Below are 21,613 nucleotides of genomic sequence, written 5' to 3'. Positions count from 1 at the left end.
TTTGAATCAATTTCATGTAACAGTTGAAGCAGAGTTGAGGCAAATTAATATACTAAGATTTGTATTTATTCAAAAAGAGAACACTCTGTGGTTTAGGTTTATGACTAGTGAGTCTTTCACCTCTATTTCAGGATTCTCTGACAGGCATTTCAAGATCATTATTTCTCATACAATGAATTTCTGTAATTAGTACATACAACAATAACATACAGACTAGAAATATGTATTTTTATGTCCTTTAGGAAATTGGAATTATACAATGCAAGTTTAAAAATTCTTGTACATGTTACAGTTGTTTCTTGTAGCTATGGAAATAAGCCTACCTTTTCATGAGCAACACTAATGTAGATCTATTATTAGTTCTATTGTTCATAGGATGTGTGCTTTAAATTACTTTCCCCAGATCCACACATGCGTGCTCTGAACGACTTCAGTCTTCTCTGCTTCACACAGATCTATGGGATAATTTTACAAAACACTTACATTAAGAATAGCTTTTATTACCATGAGCAAAAATCACTTCTTAATTCAAAGCTAACTGGCCCTTATCTGGAGCTATGACCTTGACTTCATTGCAAGAGTCTTTAACCAACTACTCACACTGCTTCAGGCCAAAATTATTCATGATTTTCTTGCAGAAAAATTTTCAATCTCAATTTAAACGTTATAATAAGGTTATTTTAATGACTTTCTGATGCACCCTTCCCATTTCCCTAGCCCCCAAGATACTGAAGATTGTTTAGTCTCTATCTTAACCCAAATCTCTATGGAAAATAGCCTAATTCTAGGATAAATCTAGTACACAATACATTTTTATTCATTAGTCACCTGCATTATATGTCCTTTTCTGAAGCTGCATTTGAGTTTTCAGGTAAGATCAATTAAACCCTAATAAATAGGCCACAAAAAATCTGAATTATGACCAAAAGACCATATATACACATACATATTCATATCTCTCTCTCTCTCTCTCTCTCTCTCTCTCTCTCACACACACACACACACACACACACATATACATATATCATATATACATATGTATGTGTGTGAATATTAAAAGAACTCATGGGATTGGTCAATGTCTCAGCAGCTATCAGTCCTAATGACTTGGATTTGATTTCTGTATTTCACATGATGGAAAAGACTGCTCCCAGTTTGCACAAGTTGTCATGTGACCTCTACCTGCATGGTGTGGAACCAAACACCCACCGGCCTCTGTGATATAAACAAACAAACATATAAACAAATAAATAGAATTGCTAACAAGTACTTTTAATATTGCTGCTTTTCTTGGGAGAATAGTTTTCATTTTCTTATTCCATAAATTTTGTTTTCTGTTATGAATAGTATTACGCACAAGTGAGTAGTATTAAATACAAGGCAAACATCATCTTGGTGATAACGCATGGCCACATTACATTAAATATTTTTAAAGTGAAACATAATAAAGAACTAATATTTAAAATTATTTCCATGAAGCTTGTGAACATTTTTTAAATTAGAGTAGATTGAATAGTAATAACCAAAAAATATCCTAAAAAAATTCCTAGGAATCTTCTAAGTGAAGGCTTAAGAATGAAGGATGAAGTAGGAGTTCTATTACTTCCGGAGGCAATAAATCTTCTGGTCTGATTATCTGAAACCAAAAAGAATTTGGTGCATTAACATAAGTTAACATCTAATATAGAAGTTACTGAACTAGTAAAATACAAAAGAAAGCAATCCCAGATCTGTATAGGTTATATTAGAAGATTTGTGGGGAAGTCAAAGGCAAAAATGGAAAATGAAATTGTTTAATATACTTTGTTTCTAAGGTTAATAAGATACTTTTGCAAATAATGTATTGGGACCCAATTGGAACCGATTAGTAACAAATAATACCAATATTAATAAATAGTATACTGTTTTTATGAAAGTTAAGAAAGGAAACCAAAATTCCAAAGACTCAGCCAAAATTACATAAAATCCATATATAAGAGATATATAGGTATAGAAATGAGGTCTTAAATTTGAATCAAATTAAGTATTCCAACAATATTCAGGGTAATCCAAATCTCATAAAGAAGTGAGGGAAGAAAGACCATGAGACAGGGTAGAGAAGTTGTGATAAAAATATTACTGCATTTTTTACATCTATTCACAATGTTCTTTGTAGTATTTTACTTTCTGAATGTGTAAGGCAATAACAGTTTGCCACATATTCGGCAAATGTGAAGTGGTGTAGGGTAAACTCGGCACCTAACCAGCAGAGACGCTACTATTTTGTTTTTGACTGGAGACTGAAAGAAATCATGTGGCTATAGATGCTGGTATTGTCTGGAACACTGAGAGGCCAAAGGACAAGAGTTGTTTCCGCGGTAGAGAAGTATTAAGAAGGGCTAAGAAATATAGGACGTTTAGGTCTGAGCATTTTGACATTGATATACTGGAAATATTTTGCAGGTGAATTGTAGTAGACAATACTACATAGAAATAAGACACTCTGAAATACATATGCCATAAAGTTTTGGAAACTACCAATGTACAGGAAAGTTAAGGAAGGGATGATGCAGGAAAGTGGATGAAATGAAAGACAATGGAGAAAAGAACACCAATTTTAGAAGGACATCAAAGAGTGACTTTGATTCTTCTCCAGGAATAACAATAAAAACCACAATAGGCATCTTTTCTTTATACCTTAAATTACATGTTTATCTTTATATTCATCAACCAAATTCTGCACCCTAAGAACATTGGTATATTGCTAAACTTATTTTCCAGCTCTATTCACATATGTCTGCATGTGTGTGTGTGTGTGTGTGTGCTAAATGTCATATTATGCTCCACAAAAGGGTTACCTGGATTGGTGTGTCTACTTCACAAGTTTGACTATTTCATTATGGACAAATAATTGAAGAATTTGAGCTTATGGTTTTGTATCTAAAGACAAACATCAAAGGGGCTGTGTAGTGTTGTTATGAAGGTGAAATAAACAGTTCATGATGAATATAAGCTGTTGGGGCTTGATTGCTTATCACTCAAGAGTCATTTTTTGTACTGTATCTAAGTTTGTGTCTTTACAGAATATTCAATTAATGTTAGTCAGTCATTAGATATACTAATATTGGCATTTGATAATTATCTTCAATCTGCTTTAAAATGATAAAACACTATTTACATTGCATCAAGAATAAATTCCTCATTGTAAATTATTTCCAGTGTTTATTGCTTTGTAATAACTAAGGCCTATACAAAATAATGGAGTTGTGTTTGCTTATCTGTATTCATTGTGTTTGTAATAAGATAGGGTGTGGAAAACTTAAAACCTGTTGTAGTGTCTCCATGAGAATAATAAGAAATAAAAGAAGTAAAATGTAGGTGGTCAGTAACAAGACAGTTTAAAAAAACAAAACAAAACAAAATTTAGTGTTGAGTCAATAATAAAGGGTGGAGGTGATCAAAAGGAAAATATCAGGCATAAAAAGGAAAGTTACAAGTAAAACAGGGTTTTATTAGGTTCTGTTACTTCTCGTCAGGGTATGCAATTGGCTAAAATTAGACTTCTACGTATTAAAATATGTATATATTGAAAACAACACCCACACATACAGATGTGATAGTCGACTCCTATTATATAATTTTAGTGAACATTTTAAATATATTAAATTATTTTCTAACCACCAATTACAAAATAAAAGGCCCTTCTTTTGTAAACTACATAGGCAATTTTATGTCAGCAGGAATCTCTTCATTGCAACAAAGCTTTGTAATTCATAGGTGCCTGTTTTTATTCCAAGCTTCAGCATGGTTATCAGAAATATTTCTAATTCTGTATTAAGTACAAAACTATTCTATAATCAGTTTTTTACCTGAAGGATGGATTATGGCTTTATATTTTTATGGAGTTTCTAAGAGTATACATCCTTAGCCAAGAAAATACTTAGTTGAATTTTTTTACAATTTTGGAATATTACAAATTCTGCAGAACTTTAAAACTTCTGTGGTCTGTGGTACATTGACACAGACCCCAGACCCCAGATATTAAAACTAAAGGAAAGAAAGAATAAAAGTTTTATAATACTGGAAGGCATTCAAGAGGAATGCTCAACTACTAAGTTCAGTAGTGGGTTTCCAAACTTGACAAGTTAAAATAAGATTCAATTTAGGTTAAGACATTGGTCATCGGATTATGATATGAATATTTTTTTTCTATTTAGTAAAGATACATATAAATTATGCATTTTAAAAAATATTTTATGTTTTTCTTGCATCATGTTTATATATCAGTTGTATGCCTGATAACTGGAGTTAGACAGCTGTGACCCACCATGTGGGTTCTAGGAATTGTACCAGGGTCCTCTGTAAGTGTTCGTAGCTGCTGAGCCTTCTCTCCAGACCACTATTTATCTCTTATCCTTGAGCTTGGTGAAACAAATTGAAGCACTTGAATGTATGATATATTCACACATAATGTCATGATAATCTCTAAGGTTGGTAGAATCATAATGTACTATTAAAATGTGTGTTTGGTGGACATGCATGTGCGTGAGTTCATGGCTGTGTGTATACAACTGTATGAATGTGTTTAGGGGTTGGAGTTCTGTGATTTTTTTTAGATAGTCTCATATTGGAACTTGAGGCTTACTCTTTAGACTGAGCCGACTGGTCTAGGACCTTCCCATTTCCTGGTACCCAGCATTAGGATTGCAAATGCATGCCATCACACTGAGCTTCTGTTCTTTTCTTTTCTGTGTGGGGAAGGAACCATGCTCCTCATCCTTGGGTGGTAAGCTGACTAAGTTATCCTCTCAGTCTCAATACTGATTACTGACAATCTTAAGAGTTTATGCTTCTCTTTTCTGGCTAAAGGCTCATTGCCTATGGTTGTCAAGTTTTTATTTCCCTGAATTTTGTATGGATACCCACTTCTTTGGTAAAGGGAACAGTTAAGAATTGTGAAAACGATCCATGTACTACCGGCCTAAAAATTTAGGTATTTACAAAGTAGGTGCTTAAAACTCAGTTATACAGTTAAGCGGTGTTCATAAAATTGAAATGTTTACTAGCTTAAATAATAGAAGAAACACAGCAACTGTACTATGGTGAAGAAATGATTAATGATATGTGAATACAAACCTGGTGCAAGTGGTTTTAATATTCAACAATATCCTCTGTCCTTTTCTCATGAAAGGGTAAAAGGATATTTCTGTAGACTTCTGAATTTCCAAGGTTTGCTCTTTGTTGTTTTAGTTTTTTATTTTTTCTTCTTCTCCTCCTTTGGAGTCTTATTTACTAAATCCTGCTTTATCCTCAGTTGCTTGATCTGGATCTGCACATCAACCCTGAGCTTGAATTTGCTTCGCTATATAGGGGATGAGGGAAGTCTCACTAACTTAAAGTAGTTCTGTTTGGTCCCGCTGACAGATACATAAACCTTCAGATGATCACAACTGATGCCAGGTTTATGCAATCTCCAACTTTTACCTTGTAATTTTTTATATTGATGGCATTTCCCAATTTTATGTCCTCTGTTCTTGTTAGTCATATGCTTTCATTCTTCATTACTTCAACACAACTGCATAGCTGTCGTAAAATTATTTGATGTCATAATCTCTATGACATAAGTAATATTGTGCTATGCACTTAAATTTTTATTTCATGCATCTATTCTTTGAGAATCTCGTGCTTGTATGCAAGGAACTTTGGTCATATTTACCTATTTCCTGCCTTCAAATTCTCCCAGATTCCCATACAACTGCCTCCCAATTACATATTCTTTAGAATCTGTTGAGTATAGTTAGTTCTGTCCGAGCGCATGGAGTTCTATTGGAGCTTAGGAAAACTAAGGTGCCACATCCCTGCGACAAACTGTTTATCCTCTCCCTAGAAGTTATAAGCTGTCAGTACCCTGCAGTTTGAGGGGAGGCCTAGAGCGTCCCTTTCCCATTCATGCTGGAACTTTGATTGCCTTACTCTTGGTTAGGTTGTCTAGAGGCAACCACATTTTTTGTGAGTTCCTGAGTACAACAGGCCTGATACTACTAGAAGTCTCTATTTACCAACAATGTTCCCCAGCCTGCCCAAGTTTTTATTCCCTCTCTTCTGTGATGTTCTTTAGACATGGTGGCAGGAAGCGAGTCTCTAGTGTACAATAGAATACTAACCACCAAGCAATAGTTTAAAGAGTAAATGTGCCTAATGAGATATCATCAGGAAAAAATGCATTATGATTAATAAAGTAAATATGGATTATAAACTCGTTCACAACAGTAAAAGATGATGAAATTAGTCAAGCAGTTTAAGGGTAAGGAAAATTTTCTAATCCAAAAGGCAGAAATGTCCTTGATTTGTCCAGTCTGGAGTCCCAAAATAGCAGGAGTGGTTTTAATTTCAGTCCTCTTTCTTTTCTACTTCCCTTTCTTTCCATGCAATAGCCATAAGTAATAGTTATTGGAAGTTATGTGTGAGAATGTGACCAAAACAGAGAGATTCCTAGACAGATCATCAGTGGGTCAATTGGACTGATCAAATCCCCTGCATGCCTACCCTAGTTTCCAACATACGCCCTATAAACAGCCCTAGACTAGCATCTCAATGGCACCCCTATGGGACCCACTCTACCCAAAGGATCTCTGTCTTCAATCCTCATCTGAAGATTTTACATGTAATTCTATAATAAACGTCTTTAAGCTCATCTTTCTGTTTGCTAGAGTTATTTTTAGAATTTTTCAACACAAAAGACCTCAAAGTCATAGGCTTGAGTTGGCTATAGTGACCATTAATCTGTTCTTTTATACTTGAGATAAGAAAGCCTTGATCACCATCAGGGACTCCCACTTTTCCTCCATTTTATTAATAACTAAAATTTGTGATTCATTTGTAATGCACTTAAATTTCATGATAACCAACAAAAACTGTCAATAATAATTTGTATAATGAAAGCATGTTTATATCATTAAATACACATTTACAAATTAATTAAATGTTATATATAAAATATATGTATAATTGCTACACTTAATTTGCATGAAGTAAAGAGGCTATCAGTTGTGTCTTTAATAGTCATTAAAAAACTATAAAAATTGAATTCAAAAGCAATGAAGATTAATTAAAAATTGCATATAATCTATGTAAATATAAAGGCCTCTACCCCTTAACTGTGGTTAGGTTATCAGTTTTATTCCAGTGCTTTATTCTTCTTAATAGCCCCACTGTTAACCTGTTTAAGGTTCAGAGAATAGGCAATGGGAATAAATAGTGAGTCTACAGCTTGAAATGCTGCCCAAAAGACCTTAATCAACAACTATTGATTTTAAGTCTAGAGGGAGGTCAGCCACAGTCATGTGCATTAATATTTATTAAAAGTTGTAGGTGAGGCATAATAAAAATTAGATTTTCTATTTATCTGCATTTAGGTAGCAACAGAATTAGGCTATAAAAGCACCGATAATTGATTTCAGTTATTTTATTCAGTTTAGTGTGGCAGGCTTCTGCTGTGACTTGTATGTGAATTCGGAGGTGATACTTAAATGAATCAGTACTGAATCACAAAACTCCAGTACCTTTAGTACAAAACCCAAGTGAAGAGACAAGCGTTATGTACATAGCAGTCACAGTGCTATCTCAGTTCTTGGTGGTCCACTTTTGACTATTTCCTTCTTTAGGGGGTTTCGGGGGAATACTGATTTTGTTAAAAGACCACTATGGATGACAAAGGAAACTTAGAATGAAACCCCACTTTTTGAAGTCCTGTGCAATTTAAATATATTTCAATCTGCAGAGAAGACAAATATTCTCCTTTGAGTTATATTATTGAAGACTGATTTAAGACTAAAGGAAAGGGGAAGAAGGGAACAGAAGGGAAAATATAAAGCATGTTTCTATTGAAATTAATCCTATATTGTTAACCACTCTGTACTCATCAAAATTTGATAGACAGACAGAAACTGAACAGAAATGTACTATAAACAAATCATTACCAACTCATTCCTTTGGACTATCCTGTGGCCCCTGTTGCTACACTAGGGCAAGTGGCAAGATCATGGATAAAGGAGTTCTGTCCATTGCTACCTTTAGAGGAAATAGGTGCTTACGTTTCATCTCTATCACCTAATCTTTCTTCCATAGAGGTCGCAGTAGTGACTATTCTTTCACAGAACATAAAAATCATTAAGATATGTTTGGCAGTTCAAGTACATACAGCTGAATGTCACCTGTTCCTGTGATCAAGATGAGGTAGACTTTGAATATTCTATCCTTTGACGAATAGGAACTTAAACCTTTAGAGAAACTGGGGCTTTTCTAAAGTTTTCACCACGACATTAGAAATAAAGAATTATTTCCAAGCTGTAGGTTGATGATAGATATCATGTTCATCATTATGCTAGTCTTCTTTTTTTAATGTTTAATGTGAGAGTTTATTTAAGCTTGCTTCTAATAATAATCACACCTTCATGTAAAGAATTAATAAAATGCATGTGCATAATGTAGTAACAATGGTGTCTGCATGGTATATCTTTTTTATTGATTTTTGGAGCTCTTCATTTTTCTCTGCTTCCCTCACCTTCAACCCCCCCCCCAAAGTTTCCATGCTCCCAATTTACTCAGGAGATCTTATCTTTTTCTACTTCCCATGTAGATTGTATCCATGTATGTCTCTCTTAGTGTCCTCATGTCCTCATTGTTGTTTAAGTTCTCTGAGATTGTGATTTGTAAGGTGGTTTTCTTTGCTTTATGTTTAAAAACCATTTATAAGTGAGTACATGTGATATTTTCTTTCTGTGTTTGGGTTACCACTCAAAATGATGTTTTCTATCTCCATTCATTTTCCTAAAAAATTCAAGATGTCATTTTTTTCTGCTGTGTAGTACTCCATTGTGCAAATGTACCACATATTCCTTATCCATTCTTTGATCGAGGGTCATTTAGATGTTTCCAGGTTCTGGCTCTGACAAACAATGCTGCTATGAACATAGCTGAGCACATGTCTTTGTGGCATGATTGAGCATCCTTTGGATATATACCCAAAAGTGGTATTACTAAGTTTTGAGGAAGATTGTTTCCTAATTTTCTCAGATATCACTGCATTGACATTCAAAGGAGTTGTACCAGCTTGAATTACCACCAGTAATGCAGGAGTGTTCCTTTTACACCACAACCTTTCCAGGATAAGTTGTCATCAGTGTTTTTGATCTTGGACATTCTTACAGGTGGAAGATTGAATCTCAGAGTAGCTTTGATTTGCATTTCTCTAATGACTAAGGATGTCTTTCAACAATTTTAGATTCCTCTGTTGAGAGTTTTCTATTTAGATCTGTACTTCATTTTTTTTAGTGGATTATTTGTTCTTTTTATAACCAATTTTTTGAGTTCTTTGTGTATTTTGAAGATCATACCTCTGATGTGGGGTTAGTGAAGATCTTTTCCCATTCTGTAGGGTGTCATTTTGTCTTGTTGACCATGTTCTTTGCTTTACAGAAGCTTTTCAGTTTCAGGAGGTCCCATTTATTAATTGTTGCTCTCAGTGTCTGTGCTACTAGGGTTATATTTAGGAAGTGGTCTCCTGTGCCAATGCTTTCAAGTGTACTTTCCACTTTCTCTTTTATAAGGTTCAGTGTGGCTGGCTTTATGTTGTCTTTGATCCATTTGGACTTGAGTTTTGTTCATGGTGATAGAGATGGGTCCATTTCTATTCTTGTCCATGATGATATTCAGTTACGCCAGCACCGTTTGTTAATTATGCTTTCTTTCTTCCATTTGATATCTTTTGATTCTGTGTCAAAAATCAGGTGTTTGAAAGTGTTTGGATTAATAGTTGGGTCTTTGATTTGGTTCCATTGATCCTACTGTGTGTTCTTATGCCAATACCAGGCTGTTTTCAGTACTGTAGCTCTGTAGTAGAGTTTGAAGTCAGAGATTGTGATGCCTCCAGATGTTCTTTTATTGTACTGGATTATTTTGGCTATCCTGCTTTTTGGTTTTTTTTTTTTTTTTTTGGATTTCCATATAAAGTTGAGTACCGTTCTTTTGAGGTCTGTGAAGAATTTTGATGGACAGTGCATTGAATCTATAGATTGTGTTTTGGTAAGATTGCCATTTTTACTATGTTAATCCTACCTACCCAAGAGCCTGGGAGATCTTTCGACTTTCTGATGTCTTCTTCAATTTCTTTCTTCAAAGATTTAAAGTTCTTGTCATACAAGTCTTCCAGTTGTTTGATTAGAGTTAATCTGAGATATTTTATGCTGTTTGTTATGTTAGCCTTCTTAATACAGTGACAGTAAGAAGCCAGAAACTATTGTTTCTTGTTGTGTATCCAGGGACCATACACATAAAGTAATTAAAAGGTTGAAGGACCTTTCAAATATCGTGAGAAGTGGTAGATGATGACTTGACTTTTGCTCTACAGCTTGATAAATTTGTACTGACCAAAATTATCAGAAGACAAATGAGTTCAGTATAAATATTAAAATGCAGACATTCAGATGAATCCACGGAAGCCATGGGTCATAGAATAGATATTTGTAACAGAGACTTGCTAACTGTTTAATTATTCCTATTTGTTCTTTTTCCAATGTACATAACCTGAAAATGATAATTGAATCATTAATGGATAGGGTTGACTGTAAAATGTAAATACAATTTTTGCAGTCTTATAAGAATTAAATTTTTAGTATGCTTGGAACAGCATACATTTTTCATTATTCTACAAAAGACTAAAATGATCTTAATTTACAACATAGCCCAAGTGCAATTATCAATGTGCATTAATTATTCTTATTCCTTCTAGAATGTAACCTGATGAATAACATTAGTTGTTCTTGGCTTTGCCTTAATGGCTTCTACTCTGAGCAAGTCCTTTTGGGCTCAGAGATGAGTTCCATTTGCCAGCCATCTTCTACTGCAGGCTTTGTCTTCTGTGGTAGTTACTGTTAATGGATATTTGGTTCTCTTGAAAAAACAACCCAGCTTTGTGCCTAGAACACACTTGACAGTGATCCATTCACTGTGTGATGCACTGACCATCGTTGCACCCAGTATCACAGGTGTTACTCATGGCAAATCAGAGTAGAGAAGATGTGCTTCCTTTGTGGTGATGAGTTTCCATGCTGAGGCAGTGAAAGTCAACATGTAATGGCTATAACAGCAAAAACACAATTGAGCCCTATTGACACAAAAAAAGAGAAGACATGCTACATGTTTTAGTACCCAGAGTTTAGAAATTCAGAAAAGAAAGTATACTGATAATGCCAGGATTTTAAAATATGAAATACTAATATATTTTTCCAAATTATATTATGTGTATGTTTACTTATTATGAATTTAGTAACTTGATTCAGATCTCAACTCTTTTGATTAAAACAGAATAAATCCAAATTTCATAAGAAGTACATTGAAGTTTACAAGACTTGGTTAGGAGTTAAAAAGAAAAAGGTGTGAGTCCCAAGCATACTGAAGATCAGTATCCAGCAGACAAAAAGATAGGGAACATAGAAGGACAACAATTTGTACTAAACTCCCATTCAGCAAAGTCTGTGTACTGGCTATGTAGGGCAGCAGTTAAAATCTTCCATAAATGAGTCACAATAGGAGGAAACACATTATCAACTTTCACTTCTAAAATTCACAGTGGATATCCATGAACTGGAGGTATCTTCTGTAAGCAATACAGATTCATGAACGGAAAACCCAATAGTTCTTTGTTACTGAATAGCAACCACAGAGCCATGATAAATTCTTGCTTATCACTCTTGCTTCTTTTGTTACCCTCCAGTGGTTGGAAGACTTTATTTATCGATTCTAAGAGCACAGACAGTATTCACTGTCATGTTTTCTTTTGTTCAAATACCAGTTTCATAAAGTTTTAATTTTCTTGTTTCTGTTTATCACACTTAAGTACATGCATATAGAAAACAATGGCATTATCATATTCTCAATTTGTATTATTCATGAACAAACCGTATTTATTAAGCATCCTTAAAATAGTTTATAGTGACCTTGGTTTGGTATGCTTTCTTTCTATTCCAAATTATTACTTGTAATCTTTCTTTTTTATTGCTATAGCTTCAAATTTTTGAAAGAAAAATAGTGGTCTCATTTTTAACTTAAAACTACTGTCAAAATGTATATGACAGACATTCAAGTGAGGCATATAAAATGCGAAATGTATTTTGTTAACACAATCTTGCTTCATGTTTTAATATATTTCCAAGGACATTTGCAAAATTGCCATTGGAAAATGAATAGAGTAAATGGGAAATATCCAACTAAAATGATTATAGCAAACTAGCCAAGAATGTTATATAACACTTCAGCAGCAAATTGAACTCGTGCATACAAACTATAATACTTTAGACTTCAAGTTATTAATGAATGTGCTGATTTTCGCTCATGAAATCAGTGAATAATTGGTATTCAACAGAGGACATTTTAGCATAACTGGAAGGCAGCAATTCTAAATTAGGCCATAATCATTATAGTTGATGCACAACACTACATAATCCCTGTTTATCCCCATTATGATCTCTTATTTTTAATTTCTTGCTAACAAAGGGCAAACTACTGCACATACATTCTATTTCAAATGTATATGTGTCTGCTTTCAAGAAATTTTGAAGTATTCAGCTTCTGATTGACTATAACTTTCAAATATAGAAGAATGAAAATATCCTTATTATGCACAAATTTTGAAGAATCTTAGCATGTGATTTTCTATATTTTTCTTATATTTTTTTGTAAAGATACAAATAGATTACATAGGCTTATGTAACTATACATATACACACATGTTTTTAGTTCAGTCTTGCCCTTCATTCTCTTATGTGATATTCTTTAATTAAATTTTGCATTAATTATCCATGTTAACTTAGATAAACTCTTCAAAATATCTTACTTCCAGTTAACTGGTATTTGATATTTATTCCAGTGTACTACTATATTTTAATGACAATGAATATCCGAAGAATATTTTCTGCATTTGTGTCTTTAGCAGGGAAATCTGAGCATGAATATAATCAAAGAAAGGTTATAATCAAAGAAAGATCACCTAAATTCCAAATATATGACTAGGAGACAATTTGTGAAGATTTATGAGATCAAAAAGGTTCATAACAAATTCAATAGAAAGTTAAATATTAAAAAGATTAAAATGAACTAGTCTTACTCAATAGCCTCCAACAGTTCAGGATTTATGTAGTTCAGACTAACCTCTACCTCTAATCTCTCATGTCAGTTTTTCTAACCCAGGCACCTAAATGCTGGACTTGCATGTAAAGTCATGTAATTGAGTCTCAGTGTCCAGTCAACGCCAAAGTTTTAAAGTACAAGTGCAATCACTCTCCCACGTGAATGCCACTGTGGTAGGGGCTGCAGGCACCCCTTGGAGAAAGGAGGAATATGGAAAAATTGATAAACCAATGAGCTCTCAAGGTAATGTTAGAAAATATAATTAACTGCGAAGGCAAAAATTGTGACAGAGAAAAAGGACCCAGGCAATGAGCGGGCTATGAATGATGAGATATCTTTTCAAGAGAGTGGCTTTTGAAGGGTAAATGAAATATACAGAAAGAATCAGAGACAGTTGACTCTGGAGGAGGAGGGAACTCCAGAAGCTAGAATGAATTCATGATTTTCACATAAAGAAAATAAAAACAGGCCCAGGCCCAGAGCAGGACAGTGACAGTCTCAGAAGGCAGCGAAGGTGTGGGAAGCAGACTGATCAACTCGGGGGGGGGTGGCAATCAAAAGTTAGCAAACCTGGAAAGTTACTTTAGGATGAAGGACAGAGAAAAACACACAGCTGTTTTCACTGGTTCTTGGGTGGGGACCCAAATTTGCAATTCTAAGAAATTTTCCAGTGATGCTGATCCACATGTTCCAGAAACTCACCTGGTACAGAAGTGATCCACAGCTGTGAAACCAAGGGCAAAAAGTGTTGATTCATTTTGCTATTGCAAACTGTAGTGGAAAGTATCGAGCAGCTCTATGTAGCAGACTCTGAAAAAAAGATTAGTTTGTGAAGGTAAGGAGGATGGAAAACGAAGTATACTGCAAACCTGGTGACTCCTATTTCCTAAAAGCAGGATAGCATCCTTTTGTTTATTTTTAATTTTTCTTATCTTTTTAAAATATTTGTCTACTTTTGTATGTGCTTGTACATGTACAAAATATATTTATGCTGGTGTGTTTGGTGAGGTTCCATGGGTACATGTGTGAAGGGGCCACATGTCTTTCTAAGTTGCTCTCCACCTTGTATTTGGAGATAGAGTCTCCCATTGTTCTTGGAGTTTCCATGTTTGGCTAGACTGTCTGACCAACTAGCTCTATGTACAGTGCTAAATTATTTGACACAGAATGATTTAAAAAAAATAATGCTCTGATGTGTGTTTTGTTGCTTTTCTGTTTATTTTTCCCAGAATAAATATTTACTTACATGGTACTTCAAGAACAGTAACTTGGGAACTTATGTATTCATCTGTAGCACTTCTTAATCATCTGCTGGTAGACAGTGAGTAGTAAATTTAGACCAAAGGAAGCAACTGGCTTCCAACTACTTGGTCTGTAAACTAGCAATGTCTACTGGGAAGTATAACCCCTTTGTAAGAAACTATCACACTTCTCTCCATTGATGCAAAGAACTTTAAAAGACTATGCCAAACTGAGTAGGTAAAACATTTCTGTATGGTGGAAGGTGTGTTTCAATATGTAGTAGACTGTACGTCCTTTCTGCCACATAAGACATGTTGGAAAACTAGTTAAATAGTTTAATATGGAAACTAAAATGCCTTAGAATATTGCCAGAATAATGTAATCTACATGGGAAATAGAAAAAGACAAGATCTCCTGAGTAAATTGGTAAATTGGGGGTGTGGAGATCATAGGAGAAGGTAAAAGAAAAAGGGAGGAAAAGGGGAGTGGAGAAAATTCTATGGCTACAGTAAAATCTATTTAAAAATAAAGAAAGTAAAAGAATTTTACCAGAATAAAACACGTAAAGAATGGACAAATTCTCAGTGTATTATAGAGATAAAATCTATATAGTTGAGTTAAGCTGTAGAAGGTGAAACTACTCACTAAAAGGACAGGCAGAGAATAAAAATACAAGAACACTTGTGAAAGAAGAAAATTAAATTTTGGCTTAGTAACTTTTAGAAATGCATCAAATATCCAATTGAAACTACAAAACAAGTCTTCGACCATATGGAGCTAGTGTACAGTGATCTCTAGATAGCTTTAGAAGTCATTGGAAAAGAAGTAATATTTAAAATGGAAAGCAACAACAAGACTCTCAGCTTGGAATGTCAACAATAATGACTTGAGAATATTTCAAACTCAAAAGAGAAGTGAGACGCTAAAGAATCGGTCACTAAAGAATATCTGTGTCATCAGAGAGGGAACACCTAGAACACTAGGACATGAGTCATCACGAAACTCAAGAAAAAAAAACAATATTTGAAGAGTGGTCAAGTGTGTTCAATATTTCTATTTTTTTAATAAGGGAAGTAAGTGTTACCAAGGCAGTGTGAGACTTTGATAAGAGCATTTTTATCTCCCCTCCCTTTTTCTTGGTCCAAATATGAGAATGATGCCAATGAAAAGAATGTAAGGGAAACATTTTTGTTTGATGTACACTGATGAGACACACAAGGCTCACTCTTTCTTTCTTAACATATTAAATCTTGCAGTTCAGTCAACACGCAGTAAGAAGGCAGATCTATTTGATATGCTAGGTGCACATTTGGAAGGCCACACAGAGAAAAACAGTGCCCCAAGCTCTCTGTCATGATCAATTTCAGAATCTGTTAGTGACAAGCAGTTGGATGATTCCAAACCACAAGCATCATGTTCTCTAACAGTGTATCTATAAATTGGTTCCAAAGAAGTGACAAGCCATCCCTGCAGTGCTTACTTACCAAATTCATGACATAGAATCTGTAAGCATAAAAACAGTATGCTATGGTTCAGATGTATTTACACAGTATTTCCAGGTTAAACACTATGCTCAAAGTAGTAGGTGTTTTTTTTTTTTTTTTCAAGACATGGGCTTTGAGAAGTGAACAAGTCCTAAGGTCTCTGAACTCATAACTAGATAAATACCCTTGTTAAGAATATTTCCTAACCGAGCCACTCTACCGACACAAAATAAAAGAGGTTGAATGTGCTTTCTTAACATATCGTTTTTCTACCATTCTGCCATATGAGGATGTAATATCATGATAGCATTTTAAAATCAGGAAGAGCTGGCTCTACAGGCATTAAAATGGTGAATTCTTTTATCTTTACTCCTGACTCATTTTAACTGTGGAAACCAAATTTATGTTATTTATGCATTATCCAATTTCAGATGTTTTGTTATAATAGCAAAACCGAACTAAGCCAGAGTTGTTTTCCTCTGTGTTTTATACATGATAATTTGCTGCCACAGAAGCTGGAATGTAGAGTGTAGAAGTAAGCTTCAAGGAACGACTGAAGGGTGGATGTGACTGTGGCAGAGAGGACAGTGAAGACCTTTGTTGGAATGGAGAAGAGTTAAAGGATAAGGACCTTTGAAAACATTTGTGTGCTTTCCGGCTTTTTACTTTGTTTGAAATAGGAGATTCTGGAGAGTTCCGAATAGAACATTAATATGATTTGACTGATATCAAGACACATACTTGCTTTCTCTGAGGAGCCAAGATTCTGGAATTCTATGTGGGTTTTGTTTGTTTATTTTATTTTGTTTGTTTGTTTGAGGAGAACACAAAGCTGTTGCAGTAATTTGTTGCCTAGCAGTAAACTTATTCTTTTTTTCCCTGAAAATGTACCTTAAGATGGGTAGCAAAGAAACCATAAAACACAACAGACAATTCTGTGTTATCAAATAGAAGGAAGTTGCTCACAGAAAACTGTTAAGGGAGACATTTGCCTAGGTGGCATTTCTAACATTTATCTCTGTTTCCTAATTATACCCAAGAATAATGCATTTGAAGCAGAAAATATATTCACAGCTTTGCAAATTCTTATCTAAATTAAATACTTAAGAAAAGAAAAAAAATCTTTGCAATCTCAAAAGTCTCTTAAACTTCAACTCAAGTGTTTTGTTCCAGCGTACATTACTGCCTTAACAATGCCAGAGCAACTGAGACAAAACTGCACACACTGAAAGCATACTACTCTTGTTTCCAAGTGTATTTAGAATAGCTTGTGGCTGGTAATGCTTTGTTTGGAACAGGGTAAGTATTTTTCGCACATATGAAAGATCACACTGTCATATTAGTGGTTTTACTGACTCTTTTCTTAGCAGTCTTTTTGTTTTCTTTGGAGATGAGAAAATCTAAGGTTGTCATAACTGCAAATATTGAGTGCAATGATCGCCTTAAATTACTTATGTCTCATTCCTCTATGGAACTTGGTAAATTAAAGAAATATATCCTGCTATAATTACATGAAGTGCAGTCCTAATGCAGCATATGCATCCCATAAGGTACAGAGCACATTTCATGAAGGACGATGCAGTCCTCCATGGTCACCAAGGCTACTTAGATAAGTAAGACATTAAATCAAACATTAATAAAATGTGAATTACCAGAGACCATTTTTCATTTGGATGGTAAACAAATTATTCCATACCACAGTTAAACTAAAAAAAAGCTCACCTAAAATTCAAGCTGTAAAACAAATACACACATTTTGAAGTGGATGAAAGTGTTTTCAAACAACTATCTATATTCTTAAAAAGCATAGTTATTTTCCACACCACAAATTAATTCAAAGATTATCATACTTAGTAAGGGTACAATATGTTCACATAATTTTAATTCAAATAGCATATATATATATATATATATATATATATATATATATATATATATATATGATAGTCTGAGTCTTGAGTTATGTGTCCAAACTGCATGGTATCTTCCTCAATAGGTACTTACCTACAGAAACCATAGCTTGTAATATCTTGGGAGTATCTTGGGCAACTCTGACTGAAACATGAGTTTCTTGTGCCTGGTCTTGGGGATTTTGTTAGATCATCTATGGCTCTTGGCAGAATCGTTCTCAATCCAGATTGAAAATTTTCAGTTGAACTATATATGTATATGAATGCACAGAAACATGTTTTTATATGTAGATTTTGTAGAAAGATAGTAATGGAATGCTTTTTAACTTCTTAGACAACTTTGCCTCTATTTTCCCACCCCCTCCTTCTTCTGTACTTATTCCCTAGCCCACTGCCTAATACATTTATATCCACAGATAAATGCAAGAAATAAATGCAAGAAAACTACAATAGATCTAAATGAAGAGAACAAAAGATCATGAGCTTCCCAGTCCCCACTGATACATCTACAAACCAACTCTTGCAGCTAAGACTTAATGATTATTATGGAAGTATGGACAGAAAGAATATGAGAGCCTGAAGAGTAGAAAGATAGCTGTGAGAGTGTATTCCTAAACATGTGAGATTGCGTCTCCTTGAAATGACGAAGTGGCTACACCCATGAAATCTCATCAACAAAGTTGCCCAACCATAATCAGAACAATGGCAATAGACATGTTAAAATTGAAGGGGTAAGCGCATAAGTACTCAATGCTGGACGAAGAATTGTGACTAAACAACAACCAGAGAACTCTGAGTAGGAGAAATTTTCTGCTCCACAGAAGAGCTCCCGATTGGTTATCTATACTATGTGGTTTTTCCCTGAGATTATATACACACACAGATAACTATATGAACTGAGCAGGTTGTATTTGTGTATTTAGGAATTGTGCGTGTGTGTGTGCATGTGATTGATTTCACAACGCTTGTCTTTTATTTATGTCAAAGAGCAGAACTGTTAACTGATTAAAATGATTTCAATACTACAAATTTAATCAAAAAAGTTGAGAAAATAAACTTGACATTTGTAATTGCTTTTTAGTATGACAATATAAAAGCTCTGGAAATTCAATGTCTTTTATCTAACATTTTAAAAGCCATAAGAATTGGCTACTATAGTTCTTATATAAATGAATATTTTGGATTTTATGCATATTTATGGATATATTAGGTCTTCTCATCAGATGGCAAACATCAAGATAAAATATAAATTCTATTATTGGTTTATATCACAGTAATTCAGAATCTCTCTATCTATTCTATTTGCAGGCTTATTTGTTTCCTACTTGGCCCTAGAAGACTTTATTGTTATGCTTTGATAATATTCATTTTTTAAATCACCAGTGGATTGGCTTATTGAAAGAAATTGCTTTCTCTATATGTAAGTGCCACAGCTCCCAACTATAATAATCCTATTTAATGAAGCACTATTTTGTTATGAAAATGCAATGTAATTTTAGCAATGAACTTGTTAATATTTTTCTAAATTGATTTTTATTGAGCTCTACATTCGTCTCTGTTCCCCTCCCCGCTGCACCCTGACCTTGGCAATCTATATAAAATTGATTTATACAATCTCTTGGCTTATTTAAAACACACATGATTCTCACTAACTAAGGCATCTTTGAATAATTCTAATATGTGAGGATTTTTTTTTCTGGAAGTAAAAGAATTCTGTTACAAAAGAATACTTCATGAATACTACAACAGATGCTACATTCCAAATATGAAACCATCTCTCTTTCTGCCTGTTTTAGTTTATGGAAGATGTAAACTAACTTGAAGTAAACTAATGGAAAGTACCTTTTGTTAAACAATGGTCAACAGAGTGTTAAAACTGTTCTACTTTCCTTTCCCCAACAAGGATTCTATGTATTTAATTATCTCCATACTCTATATTCTTTTCTAATAAATGATACTTCTGTTCCCAATTGTTGTAAGCATCCACATTCCAGAAAGAAATAAAATGATGTTCTCAGGTCATTTGGAATTAATACAATTTGAAATTTAGCTTTTCATTTTTTTTTCAGTTCAATCTAGTTCTTTCTCATTCTACTTTCAAAAATAAACTGTAACATGAGGGGCTGTTTGTTTGTTGGGGTTTTCTGTCCCGCCCGGTCCCCCAGCTGCTATTTCGTCCCAGAGAAAAATCAATCACACAGAGGACTCTAAAAGTTATAATGCTGATTGGTCCATTAGGTCAGGCTTCTTACTGGCTAACTCTCACATCTTGATTAACCCATTTTTCTGATCTATTTTAGTCATGTGGCTCAGTACCTTTTTCAGTGGGGCAGCTCACATCCTGCTGCTTCGGTGATCTGGGCAGGAGTGGGAGGAATCAACTTCCTCCTCCCTAGAATTCTCCTGCTCTCCTTGCATCATTTCCTCTTCCTGTCTGGTTTTCCCGCCTACACCTCCTGCCTGGCCAATCAGCGTTTATTTAAAACATGATTGACAGAATACGGACAATTCTCCCGTACCACTTCCCCCTCTTTTTTTAAAAAACAAAGGAAAATATCCATAGTCCATTTTTGGGAATGTGGGTGTAGTGTTCCAGACTACTTTCAGCTGGTTGGGGGCGCTGATAATCTTATGGGGAACTAAAGAAAATTTAGAGTTATGATCAAGTCCTGACTGAAGTATTCTGTGAGTCTTGATCACCTCAGGCAGCAGTCTTGAACCTGTTCTGGATGAAGAATTCAGACATCTGAGCCATCTGTTCCTACCAGAGATTGCTCAGGTGGTCTCCCTTGGTCAAAGATGATTTTTCTTAACTCTGAATAAATCCAGAGCCTTTCATTTTCTGTGGAAACAAAAGCAAAATCTCTTCTCCAAAGTAACATACCTTTTGACTTCAATTCTGAAGCCAAGGTATTTTTAAAATACTTATTTTGGGTTAATTTTGCAGCATTTATAAGCAACTATCTTTTAGTAGCTGTTGCTCCTTCCTCAGAATTTAAACAATTTAAAGAGAGCATAATAGCATACAATATCAAGATTCTCTGTGTATTTTCCATCTTTACATGGCTTTATTTTAACCTTTATTTTTTTATTTTTATTTTTAACTTTTGGCTTTTTGAGACAGGTTCTCTGCATATTTTTGTCCTGGAACTCCCTCTGTAGACCAGGCTATCTTTGAACTCCCAGAGATCTGTCTGTCTCTGCCTCCCAGGCTACTCATTCTTTTTTTTTTTTAACTCTGAGAACTTTAACCTTTAGTCTGTATATATTTTTAACACAATGTAAAACATTTAGAGGTTTTTTTTTTACTCTTTGAATCTCTATTTACTGTATATCTCTCTTTTTGTGACCACATGGGTCTTTAATTTGCTAAGGAATATGGAGAAAATAACAGTCAAAAGCTCTTAATGCATTTCAAGGTCTTTGCCAAGAAGCAAGCTGCAGCAGTGTTTCCATAGTCTGGACTGCCTGCTTGAAAGAGTCAGAGTTTTTTCTGGCCTGATGGCTGGCATTTTAAAACAGCGCAGCTTTTTTCCTGGTTCAGCTGAAAACTGAAATGCTTTACTCTAGTCTTTCCCAAGCTTTGCCAGGCTTTTTGTGGATGCAGTTATCCAGGTGGGCTCCATTCTGTAACATGAGAAGGCCGGGCCTGCTTGTTTGTGTTTTTCTGTCTTGCCCAGTACCCACACCCCAGTTGTTTAGTCCCAGAGAAAAATCACACACAGATCTCTGTAGTTATAATGCTGATTGGCCCATTAGGTCAGGCTTCTTACTGGCTAACTCTCACATCTTGATTAACCCATTTTTCTGATC

General features: G+C 34.5%; 1 long non-coding RNA gene across 1 annotated transcript; it reads right to left on the bottom strand.

Annotated features, from left to right (window-relative positions):
- Positions 1-1,251: 1,251 nt before the first annotated feature.
- LOC146895684 (uncharacterized) lies at positions 1,252-20,223 on the bottom strand. Its single transcript, XR_015735052.1, has 3 exons — positions 20,117-20,223; positions 13,867-13,974; positions 1,252-1,636 (listed from the first exon to the last, which is right to left on the bottom strand). It is a non-coding gene; the product is annotated as an uncharacterized LOC146895684 (long non-coding RNA).
- Between the last annotated feature and the right edge of the window lie 1,390 nt (positions 20,224-21,613).

The sequence above is a fragment of the Myodes glareolus genome, chromosome 2 (genome assembly GCF_982192425.1).
Source record: "Myodes glareolus chromosome 2, mMyoGla1.1, whole genome shotgun sequence".
NCBI lineage: Eukaryota > Metazoa > Chordata > Mammalia > Rodentia > Cricetidae > Myodes > Myodes glareolus.
Note: the sequence above shows the minus strand (reverse complement) of the source record. Positions and strands in the feature narration are given on the sequence as shown.